The 9,398-nt window shown below is 40.4% G+C and overlaps 1 protein-coding gene across 6 annotated transcripts in view; it reads right to left on the reverse strand.

Annotated features, from left to right (window-relative positions):
• Positions 1-8,938, reverse strand: part of znf516 (zinc finger protein 516) — a 57,012-nt gene extending 48,074 nt beyond the window's left edge. For 2 of the 6 annotated variants that reach the window (XR_476776.2, XM_007559664.2), the window contains exon 1: positions 6,472-7,741. The gene's annotated coding sequence lies outside the window, so the exon portion shown is untranslated. Of the gene's footprint in view, positions 1-6,471; positions 7,749-8,043; positions 8,200-8,825 lie in introns of those variants that run through there. The other 4 variants (XM_016676215.1, XM_016676249.1, XM_007559776.2 and 1 more) reach the window with 4 other exon arrangements.
• Positions 8,939-9,398: the final 460 nt, after the last annotated feature.

A 9,398-nucleotide genomic window follows, 5' to 3' on the forward strand; every position in this document is an offset into this window, starting at 1 on the left:
GGGTTAAATCAACCTATGATTAGAGATCGAACACTAACCCATATTTGACCTGTGACCAGGTTAGAAAGTAACTCCAGTTAGTTTGTTTTTAACAAGTTATGAAATGATGGAGCTCTAAAGTAAACTAGACATTTTAACTACCATCCATTACAGGTTAACATCTTATTTAGTAGTACAACAAATAGAAATATGTACAAAATTTGAATGCATAGTTATTTTGTGGTAATTACTTTAGTTTACTAAAATTTCTCAAGTTCATATGGTCTACACCTACTCAAGATACAGGGAATTTGTAGGCATTCTCAAAATGACTAATGTGAAACTTTGTTGTCAGTAATTCATTGGTGTAACTGAAGCTACATGGGTTTCAAATTATTTCAAATCATTAAGGTTAGTAGTTTTACAGTTTTGAAGGGCAAATGTTCACTTACTACCAATAAGATTGTGGATTGTTTTCAAAGACACACTGTTCTCTCTAATCACTGTGACTAATGTCAGGACCTGTCCTTTGCGTTATCAGTAACCCTGAAACAAAACAGGAAATTTGAATAGGATCAACTGTAGGCATATAAATAATATGCACATTGTGTCACTGTTTTTTCTGTGGGTAGTTTCTTGAATTTCAGAGGGGGTTTTCCACCACAACAGCAATTAACTGAAGAAAAGAAAAAAAAAGTGAGCCTTTGTCATAACAACAACATTGGCGATAAGAATATTTCCTGATATCAATTTTGTTTCAAGAAAGAGCAGCAACAACTCTACGCGAGAGCACAACAAAGGCTAAAACGGCCTTTTACCTAAATCACTGTGACTACAGATCCCCCCGCCCACCAACTCTACCCCCATTGAGCCCTGTCCTATCTTAATCCTCTGATTGCCACATCATATTCTTGGCACTAATTTAGACAACTATCAGACTTCGCGTCCCAGGGCCCGGGCAGTCTCGGCTTGGCTCGTATCAATCCACGTGGATGCAGTGGGTGCAGGTGTGACCCAAATACAGGGATTAAATACCCCACCAGTTTCCAAAACTTTTTAGCAACAAAATGGATGGTAGTCTAAAAAAAAAATCTACAGAAGTGCTGTCCCCTTCGAATCCAAATTCCCTCTCATTATCCAAGGTTGGTAAGCAATACGCATCCCACGGAGGGCTCATTTATAATTTAATCCAGGAGCGTGGTGTTTCAAGGCTAACCCAGAGAGATTGCCCTTTCAGAGTGAAAACCCCCACCATGCAGCAGGGGGAATCAATGCCATCAACCAATGCCAGAACAGGCATGAGACTCTGGATAGAAATGACAGAAATGTCTGGACCATCAGCGAAGAGATAGTCGCTTTTTTTTCCTAGTTTATTTTCATGGTTTGTTTCATCGGAACAAAAAGGAAACAGCTGCTAAAATAGGTTCTCGCACTTGCCATTTCCTGCTTCTGTTCCTAATCCAACCTCAATATGCCACACAAAGTTATTTAAGCCTTTGAACGCAGATACACTTTTCGCGTTCAGGCAGAAAGGACTGATACAACCTCAAGCATAACAAGGCAGAGACAAGAGGGAGAATGCTAGAGCAACATCGACTGTACCTGGTAGGGAATAACGTGACTCGATGTCTACACTTTTTCTCACATCCATCAAGTCAAAACTTCTTGCAATTGAATGTTTACAATGAAACTAGCCAGCTCTGGAATCTCTTAGGAAATTCCTCTTACTCATTTATGCTTTTCAAGTTTTGTCTATTTTATACCCAACATGATTTGGGTACAGCAAGGATCCCCTTCGTACTTCGACTCAATCTGTGGGGAAGTGTTCCACCTGCTTTGACAGATGATGATTTATAAGTAACTTGCTATATATTCTCATAGTTTACTTTGAGAAAGTATCCTGATGAGAGTCTGATGCATTTCGTATACCAACAGTAGGTTGTTCAGAGTTATTTTGGTTTGATCAGGGGTCAAAATCTCTTATGTGCCGCCTGGCCCAGAGAAGAAGCAGAACCACAATTTTCAGGAAAACGACGAATGAAAATATTGCACTACAAATGTATTTTTATCATTTAACAAGCATGTAATTTGCAGAATTCAATTAAACAGTTAAATAACAAAAGAAATTGACTATTACCCAATTATTATGTACTGTACATAAATAGGAAATGATTTGTTTAAGGGCACAAACTGAAAGTATTGGAAACTGGAAGGGAGGGACTTGATTTAGAGCCAATCATTTATATTCCAAAGAAAATGAACGAGTCTCCAAGGATTTCCACTAAGGCCACTAATATTGTTCAAGAGTAAAAATCAACAACAAAAAAAACAGGGAAAGAAACATCAAACTGTACCCTTACTCAGTTGTTTTCAGATCCACCCCATGCTAGATTTGTGGCTTTTTTCATCTGTCCAAAGAGTACAATGAGACTGAAGCACAATAATGGCTCTGCTCATGGTCACAAACCAAGAATAGGGAAACCTTTGGCTTTGGATTCATGTGGTACAATAAAGGGTTTATTTTTAGATTTTTATTTTTAATGGCTCTGATTTTGCATGGAGGATAGGGGATAGCTTGTCGTTAGCCTTTAGGTAAGTCCATTAGCATGTTAGACTTTGTAATATCAGTTGCGACAAACCCACATGTTCCTGACTAGGGTTGGGCATTTATCGTATTGTTTATCATTTATCGTGATACATTTCTTATCATAAGAATTTTGATTTATCGTCATGATAAATTCTGATTAAATCACACAAAACTGTCTGTATTTTTGGGATTGTTAGTCTTACTGCTTGTTCAATGAGAGAATCAGTACTATAATAAGTAATAATACATTTAAAAATATGATTAAAAGCAGATTGCATGTGCAGCTTAGTGATACATAGCACACTTCTTTAAGTGACTGGTGTCCTACAGTCGCATATTTCATATGGGTGTGTTGCTGTGCCATGCAGTCACAGTCCTACAGATATCTAAAAGAGAACTAATAAATATTTCTTATTGTCATTTTTATTGTTACCACAATTGTACCACAAAATATCACGATGAAACTTCAAGTTTATATCTCCCACACCTATTCCTGACAGTGGAAAACACTCTCACTACCAGTCAGGTGTTACAGCTGGTTGCCATGGAGACTGAGCACAAACTGATGGATGAACGTTATTGCTGACCAAGGAGTTGCACTGACTTTTAGGCAATAAAATGTGTTACTTTAAGCTTTTCCCCCCACCCCCAAAACAGAAACACAACACAGCAGAAATCTAAATGTTAGGGTGGGACATATTAGGCGATCACAAGTAATAACAAGCTTTTTACATTACACACTGTAATTTGAGCCTTTCGTTGATGATAACTCGAATAAGGGCTTACGAGCAACATGAAATGCTGCTGAAATAACAGCTCACGCATAATAAAAGCGCAAGTCAAAGGAGAAGAAAAAACCAGCACACCACTAAATCCCGGTATGAGTAGGTAAAGGTAAATGACTAAGTCCATGGTGAAAAGGCACAGGGCAGTAATGAGTAATGAAAACAGCCGTGTTAGTGCTGCCATTCAGTCGAGGGCCTGGTGCTGTGGAATGTGAGGCACCATTCATTCACATGGGTTAAAAATGCATTTCTGCCACCACAAAGCCCTGCCTTGTCCTCATTGTTTCTCACCACACCAAGAAAACACTTCCACATTCTGGAAGGACAAGAGAAAAGAAAAAAAATGGAATTGCTAATTTTACACCCACATGTATGGGAACACAAAAAAAGAAGAAGCAGAAAAAAAAGAGGCAAGCAAGTGAAGCAAATCTTTGGAGGAGATAAAGAGTCGTGTTAGAGTAGAAAGTTTGATCACGATAAGCACGTGGATGAAGAAACAAGCACACAAGCACCACACAGAAGACAAACACTGCTATTGACAAAAGCCCAAATGTATGCAGCGGTTCTCCAGTGTATGAAAAGACAGACAATGGCAGAAGGCGACCAGATAGAGAGAAAAGAAGCAGAAAAGAAAGTGCGCTGCACTCGAAGCATGTACGTTTTTCTCTTCTTATTTTTTTTTTTCAATTTTACATCTTATTGATCTTATGCTGTGCAAAAGCAGGAGCATGAATCACATCTGGATTAGGAAACCTGAAAAACAAGACACTATTACGCATAGGTCAGGTTCCTCTTTTGCTGCACTTTACAATACCCAGCGAGTAGCTCAAAGAGTTTCCATTTACCCCCCAAAAAAACAAAAAAACAACTTGTGTAATTTGTGGTGTCAATGGAGAGCAATAGTAGGTGGCGGCTGTAACATAAACAGGTATCACAACTTTGAAGTAAATCAACAGGTTTCACAAAGGACTTCCGCAGTCCAAGAGGATTACATTATTATAATCAGATATCGACATTTTTACATAGACGTGCGTTCTATCTCATGGCCTATTTGCATAAAGGCAGCCTCAAATTCATCAACATAAAAGGGAAACATGTCAGAGTGTAACAAATTGTCCACATTCACCTTTTTCAGAAAAAAAAAGACATCACTCAAAACCAACTTTTGTCACTCTTACCCAAAACATTCACAACTGAACAACTTCATCTTTGCATCCAATCAGCACTTCTGTCCAGCTTGACCAATATTTATGAACAAGCTTGTTATGTTACACTTAGAAGATGCTGTACAAAACCACAGAGTGAGCATTTTGTCAGGCTGAAGAAGAAACGTTTAAGATAATGTCTGCAAACTGACAAGGGGGGAGACAATGTAATCCTGTCTGCAAAACAACGTGCTGTCTCTTCTCCCTTCCTCCCTCCCTCCCTCTGCTATCTGTTTCTTTCTCTTTCTAACTACGAGTTAGTGTGACATCACAGCAAAGGGGGAAAAAAATATGTTGGGTTGGGTGCATCCATGACGGTATTGTTTATAAAGTAAATCTCAAAAGGAGGAAGAAAAAAAGAGAAAAACGCTATCAAGTAGTGAAAAGTTGCAGCTGATGATCTCACACACGCCGTCAGTTTGAGACAGATAATAACTGGAATACAAACGGCCAACACACAGCCCTATTATCACACTGCTCTAGAGCTGTGTATGTTGGTGTGTGAATGTGAGTGTGTGTGTGTGTGCGTGTGTGTGCGTGCGTGTGTGTGTGTAAAGTCAGCTACTATAGGCTACTGTTGGAAGTTAAAAGCCCAGTACCGACTGTTAAGGCATTTCCTTGTTTTTATTTTTGTGAAAGCGCAAAAAAGAAGTTGCGGGCACACACACATACATATTCTGTGCGTTCTTTCTCCGCTGGCTGTCTCTTGTGGTAAACACTGTAGCCAGTTGCTAATGGAGGAACTCTACAAAGGCAATGCCCACAATGTCTCAACAAGTACGTTTTGTTTGCTCTACTTGGTTTCTTGTCACTTTTGTCGTGAATTCACCCTCTTTGTTTCTTCGTGCCCTGTTTATTGGTATGACAAGGTTTTTACAAAGTTTTTTTTCTTTTTTTTTTAAACCTACTAAGATTATTTAACCGTGCCTTTCCGTTTAGCGAGATGCCAGTGAAAAAGTGGCGGAGCGACCAGATTTCTCTGGTTGTATGGGCCGTATAGCAACGCAAGTCCTTTGCCTCCCCTCCCCGTCTCACTGCAATGATTAATTAATAATTTATTTTAAAGCTTTTTACACAGCTTCCCCAAGCTGGCCTAAGACTGGCACGGACTGATTCGTGGACGTACCGAGGTTTAAGAAGAAGGGAAAAAAAATCCAAACCACAAAAAACAGAATGTGTCAGAGTGAGCCGAGTTTGAAGTATGGATTAAGACTACACTGCCCCTCCCCCACGTGTTGCTAGGCACTGCCGGTCAGCTGGCTGAGGCTTCGACAATTTTTTTTTTCTTAAATTCTTCAATTTGTACATTGTTCCAGAGGGAGAAAAAAAATGGCACCACCTATCACTCTTAAAGAGACGGCGTCAATTTAGCACTGGAATTCTCAGCACTTTTATCTTTAGTTCATTGAAAAGATTGTTTTTTTTCTTAAAGTGTCATTTTGTGTTTTACTGGCTATTTTTCTCCCAACTCCTCATTTAGTATTATGTTACTGTGTTATTTTTATCATGACAACCTCATATCAGCCCATGACCACATTCCAATGATTATCAGTTAAGGACTCCAGATGTTTACAGCTGTGTTCTGTTGCTTTATAACATTACAAACTCATACTTTGACATCCCTCTAAGGTAAAACTATTTATGATTACTGACTTTTTTTCCCACTAAAACAAGGAGAAAATAATCTTATCAGTGAAAAACTCCCTTGAAAAACCTTTATCTCTAGTAAAGCACCTAACATTTTTGCTACTTTTTTATTTCTGTTTTTTTTTTTTTTTTTTTTTTTACTGTTCGTGTTTGCTTAACTTTATGAAAATGTTTAAGTTCGTGAAAAGAATCCATTCTGCACAAAAGGTTGCACAACGCCACCCTGAAAACAGCCAGCAATAATATACATACACAGCCACTTCCTTACCAGTTAAAGCAGCACTCGGCTCAAAAAAACCTCGCAGGAAAAAACAAACCGGTGCAGTTCTCCAAAACCAAAACTGTACACAGCTTCAGAAGTGAAGATCCAGTAGAGATACACGAACACAGAGACACAGAGATAGGGACTCCACTGTATTTTGCACACTGACAGCAACAAAAAGAGGAGAGGAAACCCGAACTAAGTTTGTCAAAAAAGAAAAAAAAAAAAAATCGGGACAAGAAATTGTGATCTCTGGTGAATTCCTATCTCCCGGTGCTGTAGAAGAGCACAGGTTCTTCTCTGTCACTCTCCTCTTTCTGTTTCTCTCTCTCTCTCTGCGTGTTTCTCGTCTCCTATCGTTTCCCTCATGCTGCCTTCAGGGGTAGTCGGAAATGTTGTAGCTCAGAAACAAAACGACGAAATAAACAAAATAAAAGCCTGCAATGTGTTTGTTAAACACCTGTTGGATATTATGCGAATTAATAATTATTTTTTAAGTCTTTATTTAAACCAGAATCCCCAATTGTTATAAAACATATATGTAAAAAAACAAACAAACAAAAAAAACGTTTCCCTTTGAAAAAAATAAGACCACGCTATGTATGCTTTTCTAGTTCAGGCAGACACAACAAAACGTTTATCTGTTCACTTCTCAAACAAATCTAGCAGTTGTATATTTATCTCCAACTAAGGATGGAAAGGAACTAAAACTTGAAATAGCTCTGTTTCTGATGAAGCGATGGAATGGTGAAGTTTCAGGGAGTACCTGAACCCACCGCGAATGGAAATATGCCCAGTGTGTGTATGTGTGAAACGCTGAGAACAAGACCGAGGGCGAGAAAAAAAAACGAGAGAGAAGGAGACAAAGTTTGTCCTCCTGGTGTTAGACCTCGTCACCACACCCCACGCAGTCCCCCAGCTCGGAGCAACGCGAGTTCCTCTCTATCTGTCCTCTTCCTCTATCTCTCTTTGTTGTTTCACTCATGTCTCCTGCGCTTCCTCCTCGAGAGGAGGATCAGCTGGCGCGTGCGAGTGTGCGTGCGCGTCTGCGTAATTATAAAGTGTCCAGAGAAGAAGAGGTTTTGACGCTGGACATTTGTCTCCCATGCAGCTCGCGCTCCATCCCCCTGTTCCCTGCGTGCTTAAAACAATCCACGCCACACCGCGTGAAATTGAATTTTGGGTAAACAGGTACGGCGACAACATCTGTGACCGGGACTTGTGCATACAAAAAGAAACATGCACGCACCTGTAGGCGTGTGTGTGTGTGTGTGTGTGTGTGTGTGTATATATATATATGTCTGTATGTGTGTCTGTGTGTATCGAAACGCTTAGCAAACATTCGCGCGCGCACAGATCGCCCCAACCTGCGCGTGGGCGCTATCATCACCATCATCATCATTTATCAATAAGGGGGAAAAGTTAGAACATCAAGCTCACGTGCACGCGCACACGATCATCCCTCACTTCCACATGTTTCCGCAACCCCCCCGCATCCTCAACCTCCTCCCTCCACCACCTTCAACACCACCACCATCACATCTCGACGTGCACGCGCACGACTACGCACGCACTCACCCGCGTGCAAGCGCAGAGATTGAAAGAAGAAGAAATGCGACACACCAAAGAGCTTCCAGCGGTTTCAGATCCTCATATTGGCAAGTCAAAGAAAAGCGACTACTGGCACCTGTGCCCCGTTCAGTGGCAGTTATGCCACGTCTATTATGTAGGACACGACTTCCTAATATGGATATACCCCCCACACCCCTCCTCCTTTACCCCTCCCTCACGTCCACCTCTCCCCCTGTATGCCTGCTGCTGAGTGAATAAAATAATCGCTTTAAAAAAAAATAAAAAAAGAACAGTTCTCTCCTCCTCTTGGGTGATTCCTATCTTTTTTTGTACACCATTTATAGCTCTGTAGGTATATCTGCCATCTCTGTGTTTGAGGGGATTACAGAGTGCTTTAAAAAAAAAAAAAAAAAAAACACTAACATGAGCTGGTGGAAAGTTTGCTTTACCACAAGGTTTCTCAAAGAAGCTTCAATTCCAACTTTATCCTGACTTTAGAAAGCTTGATTTCATTTATTAAGCATTAAAATTGAAGTTAAAAACAAAGTCAATAAAGCATGCATAAAACTTGAAAAAAAAATCTACACACAGATACCCTTATATATATATATAATTTTTTTAATTAGCCACAACACTTCTAGCTGTAACCTATTTATATATCAAGATCAAACTGTCGCCTTCCACACACACACATACACACAGTCTATTGAGGAAGGAAGGGAAAAAAAAACACTTCACTGAACTCCGTGCGTGGATCAAAGACGAGGAAAAAGTAAGGTCGGTCTTACCTGCTTTATTCACGAGAGAATTCCAGGGTGACTTCAAGAAGCAGAGACAATCCTAAAGGTGAAAGCATGCTCTTTGCAGTGTATGCTGAAGTGCATGATTGAGTAGGTCGAGTCCATTCCGTCCCCGTGGGGGTGAGGGGGAGAATAAGAGAAGGGAAGCTTCTCCACATTACATTTTCACACAGGCTGTTGTATTACGCTCGCGCGGTAAATAAACAAGCAGAAGCACCGCACGTCAGAAGACGTCACGCGCTACTGTAGATTCGGCCTGTTTTGAGCTCGCGGGAGAACTCTGACGATTTCCTGACGCCCCCTTGCACGAGCTTGATGGCTGCTCCCGCATTAAATGGAACTATCTGCTATTGTCTCATCAGCGAAAAGTTGTTGATACCGCTGGAGAGACTCTGAAAAGTGGCCCAAAACGACGCGACACTGCCAGTATGCAGATATATTGATGGGATTATCGGATTTATGAAACGTGCAGCACAATTACAGGTGGAAAACACACTGGGAGTCATTTAATACACCCCTTTGTCAATCGAGAGGCATTATTTTGACAGCGCGTGAGCACCC

This window comes from Poecilia formosa, unplaced genomic scaffold (genome assembly GCF_000485575.1).
Source record: "Poecilia formosa unplaced genomic scaffold, Poecilia_formosa-5.1.2 Scaffold0, whole genome shotgun sequence".
Taxonomy (NCBI): domain Eukaryota; kingdom Metazoa; phylum Chordata; class Actinopteri; order Cyprinodontiformes; family Poeciliidae; genus Poecilia; species Poecilia formosa.